The 21,909-nt window shown below is 40.0% G+C and overlaps 1 long non-coding RNA gene across 5 annotated transcripts in view; it reads left to right on the top strand.

Annotated features, from left to right (window-relative positions):
• Positions 1-21,909, top strand: part of LOC102135436 (uncharacterized) — a 247,604-nt gene that overhangs the window by 205,282 nt on the left and 20,413 nt on the right. For all 5 annotated transcript variants that reach the window (XR_012434714.1, XR_001490575.4, XR_010586623.2 and 2 more), the window contains one exon: positions 13,639-13,687. This is a non-coding gene — a long non-coding RNA (uncharacterized lncRNA). The remainder of the gene's footprint in view (positions 1-13,638; positions 13,688-21,909) is intronic.

The following is a 21,909-nucleotide window of genomic DNA, read 5'->3' as shown; positions in this document are numbered from 1 at the left end:
CTGGGTTAGGGTCTCCCCGACTAAGCTGATCTTGGCAAGCAAACACGTATTATCTTGGGTATTTTTCCTTATGGTAAGGAGGATTATTCCAATTACTCAATGGAAGTAAATATATTGTATTTTATGGTGTCCTACAAAGCACCATGACATTTAAGACCTCTACCTAAACAAGTTTGAGTGCCACTGCAGCTTCCATGAGTAAGTAGCCAATATGTTAAGAGGATGAATACACACACTTCTCAGCCTGGTTCTTCTCAAGTTCGTCACATTCCAACCACTCTATTATTATTATTATTATTTTGAGGCTGAGTCTCGCTCTGTCACCCAGGCTGGAGTGCAGTGGCATGATCTTGGCTCACTGCAACCTCCGCCTCCTGGGTTCAAGTGATTCTTGTGCCTCAGCCTCCCAAGTAGCTGGGATTACAGGCATGTGCCATCACACCCAGGTAATTTTTGTATTTTTAGTAGATACAGGGTTTTGACATGTTGGCCAGGCTGGTCTTGAACTCCTGGCCTCAGGTGATCTGCTTGCCTCACTCTCCCAAAATGCTGGGATTACAGGCATGAGCCACAGTGCCCAGCCTACTCTGTTCCTTTAAGTCTTATTTTCACCATATGTGGTGGCTCAAACCTGTAATCCCAGCACTTTGGAAGGCCAAGGCAGGCAGATCACAAAGTCGGGAGATCGATACCATCCTGGCTAACATGGTGAAACCCTGTCTCTATTAAAAATACAAAAAATTAGCCTGGCGTGGTGGCAGGCACCTGTAGTCCCAGCTGCTCGGGAGGCTGAGGCATGAACCCGGGAGGCGGAGCTTGCAGTGAGCCAAGATCGAGCCACTGCACTCCAGCCTGGGCAACACAGCGAGACTCTGTCTCAAAAAAAAAAAAAAAAAGTCTTATTTTCAATTATCCAACCATGCCAAATATCACATGCTGAACTGTGCTCCCCAAAATACGTATGCTGAATTCCTAAGCCCCAGTACCTCAGAATGTGATCTTATTTGGAAATAGGGTCATTGCAGACATAATTAAGATGAGGTCATACTAGAGGAGTGAACCTCTAATCCAGTATTACTGGTGTCCTTATAGAAAAGGGAAATTTGGAGTCACACATGCAGACAGTGAGAATGCCATGTGAAGATGAAGGCCGAAATTACGTGATGCATCTACAAGCCAACGAATGCCCAAAATTGCCAGCAAACCACAAGAAACTAGGGGAGAGGCATCAAAGAGATTCTTCTTCACAGCTCTCAGAAAGAAGCAATCTTGCCCACACCTTAATCTTGAACTTCTAGCCTACACAACTGTAAGACAATTTCTAAGCCACCCACTTTGGGGTACTTTGCTATGGCGGTCCTATCAAACTAATAAACCAGGTTACTCACAAACTCCTCATTACATCTCAAACCTTTCCTTTTTCTAGTTTTTATTTCTGCTTTCCTCAGAACACCTTCCCTTCTTTCAGTTCTCCATCTAAGGAAATGCTATCCATCCCCCAATGGTCTACCTGCCTTAACATTCCACAGCCAGTCTTACATTTTCAAAGTAAATGCAATAGCAGCGATGCCTGGTAGTCTTGCTTTTAATGACAATGTGGTCATTGATTGGAAGGATATGTGATTAGTGGTTTGGTAGCTGCAGAAGTCGTCTGAGGCCAACACCAAAGCACACTTGTGGCCCTTTCAGGAATAAGCCCATCATGCCGGTACCTGTCCCAGGCTCACACTGTCCACTGGCCCTGGAAAAGCTTGTAGGAGTCTGCCAGGTTGGACATGACAGAAGGGGATTCCAGTTGTCATAGGTGACTTCCAAATCAATTCTTTCCACAGCTGACTTGAGTGGCCCTTTGGGGCATAGCTGCTCGGCTTAAGCAAGTCGGCCCTCAACCCCAGCAGACCCGCTGTGCCGCTGGAAAAGGGGGTGCACATTTGCTTCTGCCCTGCATGGATAACTTTAAAGGAAACATAATAGGTTCACTGAATCATAAGGACATTTTACATAAACAGTTTCTAGAAACTGAATCTGAATTACACCCTCTCGTCTATTCTTCGAGGCAGCCACAAAAGGTTTTTTGCTGGTCTTAAGTCAAACACCACAATCCAGAGGACCCACCATTCCCTAGGTATGAGCGGTCTCTGAGTGGTCTTCCTACTGCTGACCTCTGTTGGCCTGCTTGTGCTTCTTTGTGCCCAAGTCTTGGAGCCCCCTCTACATCCGTGCAGGGCGATGTGAAAGGATGTGCGTTATTTCCTCATCCACCCCCAGACTGTATAGTATAATGCGCCTAATGGTTTATGGGGTCAGACAGCTTGTGTTTGCCTCAGTTTCTTTCTGGGCTGCTCTGCCTAGGAGCTGGGTGACTCTGGGTCCACTAATCAGTCCCTTTCTGCCTCCATTCTCTCATTTGTAAAAGACAATAGGACCTAATTCATGAGACTGTTCTGAGAATTAAGTCAGATAATATGTGCAAACCTCTCACATGATTACCTAGCCCATGAAATAAAATGTTAGCTGTTACTGTTTTTTATTTTCTATTACCCATAAACTACCTCATAAGATTGGAAGAAATCAAGTAAGATCATATATGTAAAGCAGTGCAGGGTCTGATACACATTATGGTAACTATCAGCATTATGTAAAATGATTTGAAGACTGTATATATCTTTTTAAATTTATTTTTATATATAAATTACATATAAATGTATGTATACTCATATAAATTATTAAAATCTCAATATAATTTGAAATGGTTTGATTGTATATAAGTGATTTATATATAAATTATTTGAAGACATATATATATTTTTTGATATTTATCTACTAATTTATTCAGTCAGCCTTTATTGAGCACCTATTATGTGCTAGGTTTACATTTGTAGTATACAGTTTATCCCAGTGTAGTAGATTGACCACTGGGTTTCTCAATCTTTCCAATCATGATTAGTCCTTTTTTCTCTGATCTCTCCTTGTACCTCAATTTCTTGTGTTATATGTGATTTTGTGATCTTCCTTTATGCACCAGAGTAACTCTGAGTAGATCGTAAACTTCTTGAAGGCAGGTGAATACATTCTCCTATCCTATCCCAAGCAGCTTCACAAAGCCTAGGTCAGTGATCTACTCACGGTAGGGGCTCAGTAAAAGTGTTTTTGGTGGTACTGAAGATTTGGTATCAGAGTCTGTCATCAGCCATGTGATTTTTTGAAAACCACTTAACTGTCACGTGTCTCCGTTTCCTCATCTCTGAAACAGATGGTTCAGATAGAGGAGAGACGGGCAAAGGTGTCATTTGTTTTGCCAAAGCTGATGAATACGTAGCAGCTTCTTGGAGTAGAGGATGCAACTGAGCTATGGACTGGGATAGAAAAAGGCCATTACCTCTCATCAGTAGCTGCCATGGTGAAAGCAGAGGGAAGGGCCAGGGGCAACTCCAAGGTGCTTTCTAGAGAGACAATTCTACATTTTTATGTGCTATGCTTATTCATCACTGTATCCTTTCCCTTTTATTTGACACATACTGAGCATACAGCATTATTCAAATTTTGAAGGAGCCTTTTTTCTTTCATCCTTAGTATTCTAAAACTCAAAGGGATTTATAGCCTGTAGAAACTTGTCCATTTAAAACCAGTGACACCAGATGGTCCCCAACAAAATATATAATTACTTCTGACTTGAGTTAACAATCCAAGCAATGAACTCCTGAAGAGGTAATTGGGAGACATTTGTGTTTTTGACAATTTTGAAAATGACTTTTATTTTTTAGCAAATAAATAACTGTGGTATTTTCAGGAATATACTTTTGTTGTAGATTCTTTTAAAATTCTCATGATCTAAAAGAAGAATATTAAAAAACACCCATCATTCTACTGCCCCAAGGTATTTGTTATTAAAAGTTCACGCTGCCATTTCAGACTTTTTTCCTATTGTTACATGTTGCATATATATAAATATACATTTTAGACTAAAGGAGAATTATACCATTCTTTCTGTTTTATTATCTTTATTCTATCAATTTATAATGAACATCATTTTATGTTTCAATGTCAATAAACATACATATATTAAATTATTTTAAACTTAAATTGTTTCATGGTATTGTGTTGGCACTTTGGGAGGACCCTCCAAATAGCAACCATCTTTCTTACCTGAGTTCTGAATTATTTGAGAAATGAATATCACCTTCATTCCTGATGATGATGATGCAGCAGCTATTAGCTGAAGACTGGTAGACTGATTGATACAGAACCCCAGAATTAGACAGAATTCCCTCCCCAGCCCCAGGCAGCACTAAACAGGCAGGTGTGGTTCCCATAGAGAACAAGATCCTCTGCAAGCATCTCATTCCCAAGACATGGGAGGGAGGGACTGGCTAAGCACGTCCAGTTGATTGTTTCCAAACTCATCAATGAGAAAAGTCACCCCTGATTTTCTTTGGAAGAGTAAGAAAGGGGATAGAGAGGAATAGAGGTTACTTTAGTGGAGCTCCCTCCATATCAAAGGAAACATCAGAAATAGAGAAGCTGCCCCCAAGGTATGCATATGCCATAATTTATACAACCAGCCGTTATGAGACATTTGGCTTGTTTCCAATCATTCCATTATATCACAAATTATTTTATCTGGACATGATTATTGTCCCCCGTAGGTACAAAAGGGATGCTCACTGTTGTCTGGAATCATGTGGTTAGTGTTGGACATGCACTTTGAATTCAAGTTCTCCTGACTCCAAAGCTCGATATCCCATCCCTCCAAGGTGAATGAGAGGTTACCTTGATCAGGGCTTTAGGCAGCTATGGGAAAAGGCTTGATGGCTAAGGTGGGATTTACTGCGTCTTAACTATAGATATAGAACAACTGGGAAACTGCCCAAGGATCTAAAACAAATGTGTAACGATCTGGTGCAGACCAGGTGTAAATGGGGCAAGTGAATGATCTCAGCAGGATGGAGTGAGGTAGGGCAAGATTCCAGGAAGAGGAGACTTTTCTGTGCTGCCAGCCAGCCTGTAAGCACCGAAGACTGTCCTTGAACTATATCTGTGAAGGACTGACCTGCTTCAGTTCAACTGACAGTGGCCACGCCTTATCTCCACTTTCTGTAAGATGTCAAGAGAAATTACAGACACGTGTCTGCAGAGCCCAAGTCCCTGAGGCTTTTTTATTGGAAACTTTGTCATAGAGAAAACAGCACCCAAGTGTCAGTGATGAGACTCGACTCAGATGGCAAGGCTTGGCAGCCTTCCAAATACACTGCCAGTTTGATCTGAAGATGGATGTTTCATTGACAGCAGGCACTTCTGGTGTGTCAAATCCCACACTAACAGATCGCTCTCGTTTTCTAGTTTCTGGCCTAATGGTCTGCAGTGTGTAAGTAATTTTTCCCGCCCTTCTTCGTGTCTCAAAGCCCTGCTGTTTGCTCTAAGGTGAGATATAGTCACAATCTTGCTTTTATGTCAAATGTATGATGTGCTTTATTTAGCTGGGATCTGCTAAGATGCTGTAGGTAATTCTTTCCCTGAGCATCCCTTGGCTGGATTGTTTTGTAACAAGTCTTGATTGAATACTGGTGGTTTGATTCAGGGAGAAAAGCGAAACTACCCAATAGATAAAGGAAGCAGATGGGTATGCAAAGGCAGTGGGCAGCTCTGGTTCAGAACTGAGCTTAAGGAGAACACAAGGAGAAATGGACCAGAACCTCAGGAGTGCAAATGACAGGAGACCCATTCATTCCTCTGTTGATTTCTTCTAGCCTGCCAGTAGTAGGTGCTTAGTGTATGTGAGGCTCTGTGTTAAGAACTGCTTTATGTAATGTTCCTGAATGATACAAAAAAGACTAAAACAAATTCCCTGTTCTCAGAGGCTTATGTATAAGATGTATGTACAGCTATAAAATGAAACAGTATGATGCATGTGTAATGGAACAGCTTGTTGGGATGTTTTTTGTTTTGTTTTATTTTGTTTTTGTTTTGTTTTTTTTTTGAGACAGGGTCTCACTGTCTCCCAGGCTGGAGTACAGTGGCGAGATCACTGCTCTCCGCAGTCTTGACCTTCTGGGCTCAAGTGATTCTCCCACCTAAGCCTCCCAAGTAGCTGGGACTACAGGCACGCACCACCAGGCTTGGCTAATTTTTCAGTATTTTTGGTAGAGATGGGGGTTTTGCCATGCTCTCCAGGCTGGTCTTGAACTCCTGGACTCAAGTGGTCGCCTGCCTTGGCCTCCCAAAATGCTGGGATTACAGATGAACGTGCCTGACTGAGATGTTCATTTGAGTCTTGTCTCCACTCTTTTTACCACCTGTCTCAGAGAGTTGCTTGAACCTCCTATTCTCTCTTGCCCTGGGGGAGGGTTCTGTTGAAGAGAGCAAGGTAGTGAAGCAGCATGCAGGGTATGTAATGGTCAACCCTGCCTTAGGCTATGAGTGTCATAGAGAATGAGATTAAGCCTAATGAATTTGTTAAATGAACTTACAGATATATATTTTTAGTTTTAATAATATTTATTAAGCATAACCTTCAAGTTGGGCATTTCATTTCTGTAATTTTATTGTAGTTGTAGTAGTAGTTGTTACTGTTGCCCCTCTTAAAGAGATGGGTAAACTGAGGCCTGGAGAGTTTTAAAAACTTTTTCCTATTCTCACTGTTGGTTAATAACAGAGAATTTGAGTCCATGCTTGTCTCCATTGCAGTCACTTTTCGTGGATACAAGTTTTGGATGTTAGAACTGCAAGCAGTTCCTTGCATTTCATCAAGAATCAGTCACACTGTTGTTCTAAGTATGCAGAAGCTATAATCTATGGACTTGAGAACTGAGCAAAAGGAAGACAGACTGGTTGGTATAGCCAAAAGAAGGTGATTGATTGCTTTTAAAAAATTATTTAGTTGGCCGGGCACAATGACTCATGCCTGTAATCCCAGCACTTTGGGAGGCCGAGGCAGGAGGATCACTTGAGGCCAGGAGTTCAAGACCAGCCTAGCCAACATGGTGAAAACCGATCTCTACTAATAATTGAAAAATTAGCCAGACCTGGTGGTACACACCTGTAATCCCCGCTACTTGGGAGGCTGAGGCACAAAAATCCCTTGAACCCAGGAGACAGAAGTTGCAGTGAGCCGAGATCATGCTACTGTATCCCCAGCCAGGGCAACAGAGCAAGACTCTGTCTCAAAAAACAAAACAAAACAAAACAAAAAACATTGAGGTAGTTAGTTATTTTGATATGGCGGTCTCGTTATATTGCCCAGGCTGGTCTTGAACTCCTGACCTCAAGTGGTCCTCCCTCCTCAGCCTCCCTAGTAACTAAGATTACAGACATGAGCTTCTGCTCGCACTGATTCACTGATCTGGAGTTTGATCTCACCTCCATCTTTAACTCTTCTGTAATTTTGAACCAGTTATTTCTCCCTTTGTGTTTCACTCTTCTCATTTACAAAATGAGAACTTTGATCTGACAGACCCTCTGATCTCTGCCCATGGAAAGTGCATTAAAAAGGGGGTTCAGATCAATTATGTAAGAAGCAAGAATTGCAATTCTTGAGTGTAGACTTCAGAAGAATGACGGAGCCAAAGACTTCACTTTTAGAAAAGACATATTACTTTGAGAATATATTTGCTGTCTTATCTATCTTCAGAGGCTGGTACCTAGAGCAGCCCAACACATAGTAAGCTCTCAATAAATACTTACTGGCTGCATACGATTTACGTTGCAGGAGCTAAAATTTGAGTCACATATTAAAGGAGAATGTGGTTGATATTAAAGTTAGTGTGATTAAAGTTAGTGATATTAAAAATGTGGTTGAGGCCGGGCGCGGTGGCTCAAGCCTGTAATCCCAACACTTTGGGAGGCCGAGATGGGCGGATCACGAGGTCAGGAGATCGAGACCATCCTGGCCTACATGGTGAACCCCGTCTCTACTAAAAAATACAAAAAACTAGCCGGGCGAGGTGGCGGGCGCCTGTAGTCCCAGCTACTCGGGAGGCTGAGGCAGGAGAATGGCGTAAACCGGGGAGGCGGAGCTTGCAGTGAGCTGCGATCTGGTCACTGCACTGCAGCCTGGGCGACAGAGCGAGACTCCGTCTCAAAAAAAAAAAAATGTGGTTGATATTAAATATAGAAATAAGTCATGGAAAGAAACTCAGAAATCTCTGATTCTGAATTTTAAAATTAGGTAAATATTTATCCTTTTGATTACTTAAATGATTGTTTCCTAAAGTATATTTTATGATGTGCTACTCTTCATGCTTTTATGTGATAAAAGGGTTTTATGATCAAATAAGTTTAGCAAATATCCATTCATGCCATCCCTCTCCTTAGAGATTCAGTAAACATGTTAGCATATCAAAGGCTCTGAGAAGTCCTGCAATAAGTAAATCGATTTAACTTATTCTAAGGTTTCCCACCATCACCCATTCTTTTAAAACAAATAATATTTATTAACATCTATGGAGTAAACTTCAAGCAGCACTGAATTAGATACAACTATTCTCGAGAAAGGAAAATGTATTAAGTAACTCCCAAAGGTCCTGTTTATTGTTATAATAATATTTAGATATTATAGTATAAATGTGAGATTGCCCTTGCCCTCTTAAATACTAGTAGAAAAATCTGTGATTCTAATTTATTTTATTTTGATCAGAATTTTTAAAAGCAATATTTGGAAATTTTATTTTTAGGTTCAAACATTTGTTTAGGTTTTTTTTTTGTTTTTTTTTTTGGGTTTTTTTTGCAGTCATTTTCTCCTTTTCATCTGGCTCTTTATAATCTAGGGGACCTCTAGTTGCTTTCAAAGATATATCGTTCTTTTTCTCTGGAAAAATAATATTACACCACATTGAAGAGGATTTAAATCCATATATTTTAGGAAGCGTCTACTTTTTAAGGAGGGTGGTCTTTTGAGCTGAGGAAAATGGATTCCTCCACACTGATATGTATGAGAAATCTAAATTAAAGGCATTGTGTGACAGTGGCTGTTGCCAAGAAAGCAAACATAGTAATAAGGAGTTCCAATCAAGGAACCTCTTAGAGGCAGTGAGGTGCTGTGAAATGAGCAGCAGCCTTGGAACCAGAGACCTGGGCTTGCCTGCTATGTTTGCCCTTTGTTCACTATGGACCTAGGACAAGTTACTTCATCTCATCTTAGGGTTATTGTAAGGACCAAATCATTTAATGTATGTAGTAATACTCTAGAAACTAAAATATTACCTAAATATTAAAATGAGCCATCGTTACATTCATCTAGAACAGGGGGGTCCAATCTTTTGGCTTACCTGGGCCACATTGGAAGAAGAATTGTTTTGGGCCACACATAAAATACACTAACACTAATGATAGCTGATGAGTTTAAAAAAATTGCGGCCGGGCGCGGTGGCTCAAGCCTGTAATCCCAGCACTTTGGGAGGCCGAGACGGGCGGATCACGAGGTCAGGAGTTCGAGACCATCCTGGCTAACACGGTGAAACCCCGTCTCTACTAAAAAATACAAAAAAACTAGCCGGGCGAGGTGGCGGGCGCCTGTAGTCCCGGCTACTCGGGAGGCTGAGGCAGGAGAATGGCGTAAAAACCCGGGAGGCAGAGCTTGCAGTGAGCTGAGATCCGGCCACTGCACTCCAGCCTGGGCGACACAGCGAGACTCCGTCTCAAAAAAAAAAAAAAAAATTGCAAAAAAATCTCATAATGTTTTAAGAAAGTCCATAAATTTGTGTTGGACCACATTGAAAGCTGTCCTGGGCCTCATGGCTGCAAGTTGGACAAGTTTGATCTAGAGAGACATACAGAAGATGAAGTTCTTTCATGCGTAATTTTTTTTCTTTTTCTTTTCTTTTTTGAGACAGAGTCTCACTCTGTCACCAGGCTGGGGTGTAGTGGCATGATCTCAGCTCACGGCAACTTCCGCCTCTTAGGTTCAAGCAATTCTCCTGCCTCAGCCTCCGGAGTAGCTGGGATTACAGGGCCACAACTACTCTTGGCTAATTTTTGGTATTTTTAGTAGAGACAGGGTTTCACCATGTTGGCCAGAATGGTCTTGATCTCTTGACCTTGTGATCCACCTGCCTTGGTCTCCCAAAGTGCTGGGATTACAGTCATGAGCCACCGCGCCCGGCCTCATGTGTAATTTCTAAACATTCAGAACGTAAGGCTTATGATTCCAAATTTCATGCTTTTTCAAACCTACTGAAACATTCATCTCCACCTCATCTCAAGTTTTGCTCCTTAGTGTTTACTGTGGAAGCTCTACCATCTATAAATCCAATCCCCAGTTCTCAAATTCTACCCTGACAGCTGTTCCTCAAGAGTTTCGAAGCTTCAAAAGATGGTTTCTCCAGCAGCAGGTTTAAAACTCCATGTCAGCTGTTCCATGAAATCTGGACTTCTCCTACGTTACTTTTTAAGTGAATTGAACCATTATTCACCTACTATTCATATTTCACCTACTATTTTCTCATGTCTGCTTTTTGGACAATATCTTTGATTCTTCCATATCCTTCACCATCCCCAATGAATCAATAAATTAGTAATATCTCTCGAGTTTAGTTATTTAATGCCAGCCTTTTGTAGGTTGAATTTTGCCCCACTAAAATGATAGGCTTGGGTCCTAAACCCCAGTACCTGAATGTGACCTTATTTGGAAAAAGGTCTTTACAGACGCAATCAAGTTAAAATCAGACTGGAGTATGGTTGACCCTAATTCAATGACTGGTATTCTTATTAAAAAAAAAAAAAGAAGAAATTTGGACACAGAGACAAAGATATATAGGAAGAAGGTGCAGATTGTAGCAATCATGAAAAGCTAGCAAGAGGTGAGGAAGGATCCTTCCCTAAAGCATTCAGAGAAAGCTCAACCCTCCCAAAACCTTGACTTGGGATCCTAGACTCCTAAGTTATAAGAGAATCTATTTCTGTTGTTTGAAGCCACCAACTTTGAATACCTAGTTAAGGCAGCCCCAGGAATCTAACACACATGCTCACTGTCATTTTCCTGGTTCAGGCTCCTATTAGCTCTTGCAGGGATCACTGGCTGTAAATGCTGCCTGTGAGATCATTCGGCTCCCGCCTTCCCCATTAAATTCCATTTTGCACGTGGCAGACTGAGTGATCTCAACTAAAATTCACTCAAATCGAGTTACTTTCCTGATTAAAATTCATTGCTCTTAAGATAAAGTCTCCATTTTTCTTAACGTAGCTTCTCATCTTCTCTAACTATCCCTTTCTTCTATTTATTTATTTATTTATTTATTTATTTACTTACTTACTTACTTACTTACTTACTCACTCACTCTTTGAGACAGAGTCTCACTCTGTCGCCCAGGCTGGAGTGCAGTGGTGCTATCTTGGCTCACTGCAAGCTCCGCTTTCCGGTTCACGCCATCCTCGTGCCTCAGTCGCCCGAGTAGCTGGGACCATAGGAGCCCGCCACTATGCCCGGCTAATTTTTTGTATTTTTAGTAGACATGGGGTTTCGCCGTATTAGCCAGGATGATCTGGATCTCCTGACCTTGTGATCCACCCGCCTCGGCCTCCCAAAGTGCTGGGATTACAGGTGTAAGCCAGCGCGCCCGGCCCCCTTTCTTCTAACTTAGCTTACCCTCAGTTCTCAGCTTTCATGCTATTTCTACTTCCCTGTATTCCTTCATCAGACAAGAAACTCCATGAGGAAAAGTCCGGTGTTTATCTTCATCACTGTGATTTCCTTAGACATGGTACTATGCTGAGCATGTCAGATACATGAACATTGGTTGCAGTAATTCATAAATTATCCCTTGAGTATAGATACAGAGACTGAGGCTCAGTGTTTACATGAAATCCAGATTAAAGGCTGTGGACTTGCTGGCATTATCGCTATCCATAGCTTGTATTTATTGCCAAAACTGAACCATCTTTGCAACAACTCTTTGATGTGGGAGCTTTTATTATCCTCCTTTCCAGAAGAAGCAACTTAGGCACAAAAGGGGAGAGACTTGCCTAAGGTCATACTTCTAGTTACTGGTAGAGCTGGAGATTGAGCCCACGCAGCCTGACTTCAGATGTCACAGTTTCAGCATAGCTCCATTTTCCCTGGATAGTTTGCATAAAATATTCAGACCTGGTTTGGGGCCAGGTATCAAAAGTCATGCATCTTTATTTTTGTTTCTGAGTATAAAGACCCTACGCACTGTAAAGAAATTGGCATTGCTCACATACCTTCTGCACAATGCTTTACTGGAGCCTAGATGACAAAGTTCAAATTTGACTTCATCTTCATTCAATATCATTTAGTGAGCACCTATTATGCATCAGGTTCTATGGTAGACAGTAGGCATGCAGAGATGATCAAACCAGGTATTGGACTTAGGAGCTCACATTCTGATAAGGGAAAGAGTCAAGCAAAAGACAATATTATAGTTCAATGTGGTTGACACACTCATGGATTTATTTTCAAGGTAAAGAGCTGGTCCTGGGAGGGGCTGGACTCATTTGCTTTGGGAAAAGGGAGCCACAAGAAAAACTTCTGGCTGTTGAGCAGGAAAAGATGATGAAATAACCCAGTGTTTTTCTTTTTTCTTTTATTATTTAATTCTAAGCAGTTTAGTAATGTCAAACAAAACAAAGAGGGCAGAGCACAAGCCAAAGAAAAGGGCTGGAGCCAGAAGATAATGGGATATCTATATCATGCTAGAGAGCCTGGATTTTGCCAAGGGGATGATATAATTACTGAAGGATTTAGTAAAGGAAGAGATGCAAAGACTTTTGCTTTAGAAAGGCCACGTGGCTGGCCTCCTTATAGTATAAAAAGTATGTTTCTATTACATGCACATATGTGCATTTTGCGTGTGCATGCATTTTTGAGTGTTTATATTGATGTACACATCAATATACTGTGAGTCAGTTGAACTGTATGATACTGCCATTTCTATTGGTTAAAAAATGGTCAAATATCACTGTTTCCAACAGTTTGATCTGTATTTTATAGTATAGTAGAAGAATAGATTGTGAAGTAAAAAATCTTAGGTGTGAATTTCATTGTTTTAGCTTGAGTTCCTCAGAATCAGACTGACACGAGGACTCAAGGTGAAGGAGTTTATGGCAGGACATGCCGGTTGAGGAAGAGACCCAGAGAAGAATATGCAGCCCACAAAGAGCATGCTATCCAGCCAGCCACAACAGAAACCAGTGGCAGTGGAAACTTGCTCTCACTAGGCAGATGTGGAAGTCAGTGTAGACATGCACCTCAGAGGCAGCCCACCCAAGGGGAGGGGGCTGGAATATTTGCATTGTAACTTCCATTAGTAACTCGTTAAGAGCTGCTGCTAAGGAGAGTCATAGTGGCCTTCAGAGCTCCAAAGAAAGTCCTTCCACCTGCTATTAACTGGGTTTACATACTCCTGTTAGAAGTCAGCTGGGATGTAATACAGTGATGAGGCCTAAGGGATATGATTCCCCACACACAACTCTATGACTTGCCAGCTAAATGGCCTTGATCTAGTTCCTTAATGCCTTTGAGGCTCATTTTTGTACTACCAAAATGGGGACCACAATACCTTCACCTGGGTAGAATTAACACACTTTATTGTTAATATAGTACTAAGGTTATATATTTCTAGTGCATTAACACCAAAACAAATATCAGTCTCAACATTTACAAAACAACTTTTCTTTTTCTTTTAGACCTTCTCCTTACTGAGCCTTCATTCCTACTCCCAGAGAAGTCCAACAGGTAAGTCACGTGAACCGATAACCTTGAACTCCATGAGATGAGCTCTTAGAATTGAAAAGTAACATATGCCTCTCTACTGTGTTCCTTTCAGTCAAATACAGCCCACTTATTGCTAATAATATTTCTGCTTCTTCATCCAAGGAGGATGTCAGTAGTGGGGTCACTTGTGTGGCCCGTAGAGAAAGCTAGCGCTGTTTCCATGGTGTCATACTAAGAATTCCGGATTGTGTCTGCAGCAAGGGGAGTTCAGATCACAGGGTGGCCAGCTGCTCTGCATTGATACCTAAGCAAAGAGGAATTGAGATTTTTCAGGGTAAACACAGAGAGTCCTGAATTACAGGTTCATACCTGGAGGAAAGACCAGGAAGGCGTGCTCTTCCATCTTAAAATACCTCCCTTGCCAATGTCTGAAATCCCACTTCTAGCAACACATGTTTTGTGTGTTAGGTATTGCTCTCTCTCTCTTTTTCTCTCCAGATTAAACTATAATTACATATGGTGAAATGCACAGATCTTAAGCACAGAATTTGGTGAGTTTTAAAAAATGTATACACCGTGTAACCAATAGCTTTACCGAGACAACAGAACATTTCTGTCACCCCAGAAAGGTTTCTACTGCCTTTTATCATTCACGTTCCCTGGATAGCCATTCTTTTTCATTTTTTCCCCACAGATCAATTTTGCCTGAACTCAAAATTCTTATTAAAAATAATAAAATATGCATTTTTTGTGTCTCATGTCTTGCTCAACACAATTTTAAGATTCATTTATGTTATTGTGTCCTTTGTTATTGCTGGGTGATATTCCATTGCATAGTATACCATCATTTGTTTACCTGTTTTCCTGGTGATGAACATTTGGATTATTTTCTTTATTTTATTCTATTTTATGCTATTACAAATAAAATTGACATGAACCTTCTTGTAAAAGTCCTTTGGTGGACAAAGTTTTCATTTCCTTCAGCAAAATATCTTGGAATAATGCTTTACAAAAGAAGGTATACAAATGCCCGACAAACACCTGTAAAAACGTTCAACACCATTAATCATGTAAGAGATGTAAATTTAAATCACTACGAGATACCACTGCATCCCACTAGCATGGCTAAAGCTTACAAATATTCTCTTTGAACAGGCAAATGAATCTGGAAATAATATTCTTTTAAGTTTTTAATGTTTTTGTTAGGAAACTTTTGAAACACACAAAAATAGATGAGTACTTTAATGAACCCTCATATATTCATTTCATAGATTCAACAATTACCAACATTTTGCCATAATTACCTTGTGTCATTTTTCAACAATAATCAATTATCCCATTCTCTGACACGAACTGGGTGGATGTCCTACGGTTCAATTCAATTCTGTTACTAATTATCTGGCATTAGTACAGACCCCACAAATCAAGGGCTCAGTCCCATAAGCCTGCCCCCACTTCAGATGCCAGCCTGAAAGGGGGTCCTCAGGACCTCTGCATTTCTGCCTGGCCAACTACAAAATTGGGAATTCTGAGGCTATTCTTCCCCTCAAGTTTTGTAATTACCTAGAATGACTCACAGAGCTCAGCAAAAGTGCCTCACTTATAATTACCATTTTATTATGACAAATGCAGCTCAGAAACAGCCAAATGGAAGAGATGCATGGAGCAAAATATGGGAGTCATGGGTGGTGAGGGGCTTCCCCCCACTCCCCAGGTGTGCTGCCTTCCCAGCACATCGATGTGTTCCTCAACCTGGAAGCTCCCTGAACTCCACAACTTAGAGGTTTTGTGTGGAGGTTTCGTTAAAAGGTATGATTGATTTAATCATTGGCCATTAGTGACTAACCTCAACTTCCAGCTCCTCTCCCCTCCTCAGAGGTCCTGACATGGTGTTGAAAGTTCTAACCCTCCAACAGTAGTATTTAATTTAATTTTTAATTTAATTTAATTAATTTAGAATCAGGTTCTCACTCTGTTGCTCAAACTGGAGTGCAGTGGCCGATCATAGCTCACTATAATCTCAAACTTTGCACCTCAAGTGATCCTCCCACCTTGGCCTTCCAAGCTCTGGGATTACAGGTGGGAGTTATCATACCCAGCCTGCTATAGTGTATTTTAAAGAAAAACTTCTATATCAGGTTACTTTATACCTAAGTAAGGACATTTCATATATAACCAAAACACTATTTTATACTTAATTAACAATAATATCATCTAATACCCTCTTGTACTTAAATTTCCCAAATCATCTCAAAAATGTCTTTATAATTGATTGACACATTGCATTTGGTTGTAACATATGTTTTTTTTCTTTTATCTAGAAGAGTCCCTATCCTATCCCCTTCCTTTTTTCGCATGCCATTGAATTATTAGAGAAATCACATCAACTGTCTATAAAATCCATGCTATGATTGTCTCCTAATAGTACCATTTCTCTGGTGCCTTCATCAATGTCTTTTCTTTAAAAAAAAAAATTAACTTTTATTTTAAATTTAGGAGTACATGTGCGGGCTTGTTACATAGGTACACTTGTGTCATGGGGGTTCACTGTACAGATTATTTTATCACCTAGATATTAAGCCTAGTACCCATTAGTTATTTCTTCCGATCCTCTTCCCTCCTCCCAACCTCCACTCTCTGATAAGCCCAGTGTATGTTGTTCCCCTCTATGTGTTCATGTCATCTTTTATTTAAACAAGAAGATAGATCTAAAAGATTCAGGTTCTTGTTTTTAGAGCAAGAATACTTCATAGGCGGTTTCATTTATTTTGATGGGTATTTTTTGAGTGTCTACCATGTTTTCACTGCTGAGAGTTACAAAGGTAAATTCCATATATCAAAGCCTTATTGTTAAAGATGTTATAGCCCAGTTGGTGAGAAAGGCACGTAAGCCAATCAATATAATAATATAAATGCCATGGAGGATTTGGGTGGGGGATATAAATTCTGGTAGAGGCACCAAGGCTACATGAGAAAGTGATAAATGAAACGGCTCTAGAGAAAACAGTAACGTTTGCCAATCGAAGGAGAGCGAGTGGGGAATTTGCTAAGCCAGGGACCTGTGTGTCTACAGGAGGAGATGCATAATTTCATGAGAACAGGTTGTTGAGGTCTTACAGAAAAGTGCAAGAATTTGGATTTTATCTTTTGAGCACTGGCAAGCATGGAAATAATTTTATCTGAGGGTGGTCGCTGGGTGGGATTGTCAGCCTGGAGTGTAGTGTTCAGCACCTCAGTGTGAATAGCTTTACCAAGAATTGCCCTCTCATCTCGTATGGAGGCGGACTCCACAAGTCCTATTTTAATTCTTTAGGAGGTGGCCCCAGACAAAAGCTGACATTTAGCATGTTAAATGCCCCATGCCATGTTTATTGTGCCCCTTGCCCCATCAAGTGGCCTTTGTAACCATGGAAACAGTTCAGGTTTTCAATCTAGCAGAAGATAAAGAACAGGCATATACTGTTGAGCGGACTAGGCAGACATTAACTCCCTTTCCTAGACTGCTCGATGATGCAAATCAAGTTGTAGTGGCAGCAGCCAAGTAATAGTCCTGCCACCTGATGTCCACCCAGTAGCTGACTTCTGCAGCCTGTATATAATGATAATGATTGGAGGAGGCATCATGGCACCTGCTCAGAGGAATCAGTGAATAAAGAGCAGGCTCCCAGTTCTGGAAAACTGTAAAAATGACTCAAATAAAGAAGCTAGTTGGGCTGCTCTACCTATGGAGTAGCGATTCTTTTGTTTCCCTGCTTCTCTAATAAATTTGCTTTCACTTTACTCAGAAAGAAAGAAAGAAGAAAGAGAGAAAGCAAGCAAGAAGGAAGGAAGAAAGGAAGGAAGGAAGGAAAGAAGGGAGGGAGGAAGGAAGGAAGGGAGGAAGAAAAGGAAGGAAGGAAGGAAGGAAAGAAAGAAAGAGAGAAAGAAAGAAAAAAAAAAAAACTAGGTGGAAGTGCTTGAGCAGGGACAAGAAAACTGTCACCGGAAAGCCAAAGGCTCCCAAATTTACCCTTTTTGGCTGCACTCAGAGGCCGGAGGCCAGGTGTGAGATCATCACAAAACACTGATTTCCAGCCCATCTCATGTCCAGTTTCATCAGGTGGAGTGGGGGACTTTAGCACTATTTTTCAAAACCCCCAGGTGATTCAAACACAATTGGGTTTGCAAACAACTGAGCTAACCCAAGCAAAGGAAAAGTCAACCAAGTCAATCCAGATGGGCAGGAAGGGGATGAGCTAAATCGAAGACCAGGCACTAAACTTCTCAGCAGCCTAGCAAGGGTACACAGAGGAGACCTCTCTACTTTGAAGAATCCCTTTGATGTGTCTAATACATAATTAGAGAGACACCACTGCTTCAATGGTAAAGAGATCCTACACAGCAAAGGTGCTGAGAAAGAACAGGTTAAGTTCACAGTGTTGCCCAGCGCTGGTGTGTAGAACAGATGAGACGGGCAGCACCGAGTCTCCCCTTGCTGGAGAGGGAGGTATCCACACCTGTAAGCCTCTGCTACCTATTCTCCTATAGTCTTTAGGGGAGAGCTCTGAGTATACATTCAGAAGTTGCTTGGGAATTTTAGCCAGCAACAAAGACCATGTACTGGGGTGAAAGCAAATTATTAAATAACAAAAAACAATCCAAGCTGCAATCTACCAGGTTTCTAGGGCACTCAGTGTAACACGGGAGTTCTGTTGAGCCCTACTGAAGCAATAGGTTTGTTGCTTTGCCAAAAGACTGATGACACGATATCCTAATATTGTGAACTCCAACTTTTTTTTTTTCTGTAAACTCTTACCAACGCTTTATCACTCAACACCTGAAGCTTCAAATAATTGACTTGTGGAAATGAAGACGTAAACAGAATTTAGCTTCTTTTGCTCCAAATCACATACATCCACAGCCTTAATTCCTTCTTGTGGAGCTCTTGCTACACATTTGAGTCCAAGCTTCTATGTTTATTGATAAACCAACTGAGTGTCTGCAAAAGCAATTGCTTGTGAAATATCAAGAGTTGTAGATAACGATTATAAAGGCTAGTAAAATTCAAATATAAAACAATCAATCGGCAAATATTATTAAACACCCAGTGTATATTTTTCTACCTTTTTCCCCATGGCAAATTTCACTATCTAGCATACTAATAATTTACTCATTTATTAAGCATGTTGTTTGTCTTTCTCCTCTTGCGCTAGGACATAGACTTGTTTGCGTGTTTGAAGATTGTCCCAAGTCCTAGCTCAGTGCCTTGTGTGTAGTCACTCAGAACTACTTATTGGATGAATTCATGAATAAAAGATAAACAGGTTCTGGATTTCAGGTTCTAGATTTCCATGAACAAAATGAGCTAAGGTTTGATTTATAAATCCAAATTAAAATTTCTGGCTTCATGCAACCCCTTTTGTATTAACAGGAGCACCAGAAGTTAGTTGAACATTGGGTGGTGGGTAGGTCCTGTAAGGGAGCAAATCAACATCAGCAGTCAGCATGGTTAGAAAAGAAAGCAAACTGATCCGATGCTCTTGAAGGCTGTTTTCATCTAGTTGGGATGTTGGGGTGCTGCAAACATTTTTTTTCCACTTTGGGATTTTTCTGTTTAGATCATTGGAATCATTTTACTTCATTTGCAAACCAACTGAGTGAAGGTATTGTGATCCGTGACCATTAGGATAACAATTTTAGAATCTGAGACACAGAGATTTCTTTCCTCACCCATCCATAGGTTCATGGCTGAGGCATCTATAACGAAAGAAAGATTAACAAGAGAAAAGCATATAAATTTATTTCACAATGCAAACAAATACTCTGAATCTGGAAAGAAAAGGACAAGAAGGTTTTACCTTCCTCTCCCCACTGGGAACTACAGACAGATATCCAGGAGTGCTGACCTTGGGAAGAATTCTTACCTTTTTTTGGCATTTTGTTCATTGTCCCAGGATCTCATCTGCAGGATTAAAACTGACCAAGGAGTCTCAGCTGTTCCATCTGGAGTGTGAGAAACAAACTTGGGGGAGGCAGAAGAAATATCTTTTTTTACTATCACAGGGTTCATGGCTGGGGTCCTTATAACAAAAGACAGATTAGCAAGAGAAAATCATATACATTTATTTAATGTAAGTTTTACATGACATGGAAGCCTTCAGAAATAAAGACCCAAAGAATAGGAAATCTGTATGTTTTTATGCTGAGTTTGAGAAGTGGATAGTAGTAGAGAAGTGTGATTGGACAACAGGAGTATAATCTAATGGTAATAAACCAGGGGAAACTTAACAAAGTTTGTTTATGCAAACCCTTCTCTGTGTCCCTGTGTCTTAGCAATAAGGACATTTCTTTCCTCTGGGTATAGAGAGGGTACCTCTGAGGTGAGGGTCCTGTGATCAGCTTTGGAGGAAGTCAGAGAATTCTTTTATAATCTGTAACAGAAGACACGGGCAGGGGAAGACCAGAGACCTTCCTGCTTCTGCTATTTTCTCAAATGCCAAGGTGCCATATTTTAGGGTAGCATGTCCTAAATCCCATCAAGATTGTAACCTCCTCAACAGCAGAGACCGATTTTTGGGAGGCCTAGTACACAGAGGGCACTTCCATATATGGTTGTTAAGACAAACCTCATAACTTGCCCCCAGTTTATAAATAGAAGGGTCAAGATTTGAAACCAAGTTCATTCCCTTTCCACTGTCCAGGCTGGTAATCATCAGGATGGCTGGAATTTTCTGAGTGTTGTCTTTGTAGCAGCCACAGTTCCAAACACCTTATGTTTCAAGTTTGTGGGGAGAACGAATTTGAATCCAGCCTGTCTCGCTTCAGAGTCAAGCCTCTTTACTGTTAAACTTGTAATTTTAGTGTCTCTGAGATTGCTTTTTTATGCATAGAAAACACTATTCAGAAGTTGTATTTGGGTCTAAAAAACTAATATTCAGTGCATCAAAGTTACAGATTCATGAAACCTAGCTCTTTCCTAGGATTTTAGCTTCATTTTGAAGTTTTTGCTTTACTTATAAATCTAGCAAACGTTAGCAATTTTTTTTGTTTATTTTTGTTAGCAATCTTTTTGTTGATCAAAAAGTTGACATTTTTTATTATTTTATTTTGAACAATTTCAGACATACACAAAATAGAATGAATAGCATAATAAACCCACATGTATCCATCATTCAGTTTCAATGATTATCAGTCAACTAATGGGCAGTCTCTTCCATCCATACTTCTACTCACTTCCCTTTCTCTTATTATTAGAAAGCTAATTTGCATTATCCTATCATTTCACCCATAAATACTTTAATATGTATGTAAGAAAGACAAGAATTCTTATAAAAACATAGCCCCTATTTTATTACTTTACATAAAATAGCAGTCAATTCTTAATATCAGGTTTACAGTGTTACTCAATTTTTTGATTGTTTCATAAATGTCACTCTTGTAAAAACATTTTATTTGTTTGAATGATAATTCAAATAAGATCCATATATTGTGATTGTTTAATAGGTATTTTAAATTTATTTTAATCTGTCGGTTGTTTCTTCTTTCTCTCTATCTCCCTTTGCTACAATTTGTTTATTGAAGAAAATGGGTCATTTGTCCACAGTCCTTTCCTTACAGGAATAATAAAATTTATATTTTGCATAATTATTTAATTACATTATTTCACAATACACACACAATAGTCTCAGAATGACAACATCAACTTTGCCATAAACAATAGGAAGATTTTTGAAAGTTTACATATTTGAGGGGCAGTTCTTGTTGTCCTTAGGGTGTATCCCACCCACCAGGGATAAACAGTCAAATTATTGTGATTTACAGTCATTCGAAATTATTTTTCTCTTTGTGGATTTGACACAAACTATATATACAGTGAAATTCATCTGTTTCATTTTACTTTTTATTAGTAGTAATTGATTTTTAAATTTAATTTGTTTTAAAGATATGTACATTTTTGGCATAGTTCCCAAGACAATCAAAAAACAAAGCCGAATCTTAAAAAACAGCCCCCAAATGGGTGACTATTTTCTTTTTATTTTAGGACTTATTCCTTAATTATTTACTTTTTATTAATATAAGCAAGTATATGCATATATCATACTCCCTTTATTTAAGAAAACACATTATTCACACTTTTCTTACCTTGCTTTTTTAACATAATCGATCCTGTGTATTACTCTATAGTGTATATTAATAGAGCTATTCCTTTTTTATATAAATCTGTATGTTATCACATTGGTGAATGTGCCAGGATTTATTTGCCC

Source organism: Macaca fascicularis, chromosome 5, assembly GCF_037993035.2.
Source record: "Macaca fascicularis isolate 582-1 chromosome 5, T2T-MFA8v1.1".
NCBI lineage: Eukaryota > Metazoa > Chordata > Mammalia > Primates > Cercopithecidae > Macaca > Macaca fascicularis.
Note: the sequence above shows the minus strand (reverse complement) of the source record. Positions and strands in the feature narration are given on the sequence as shown.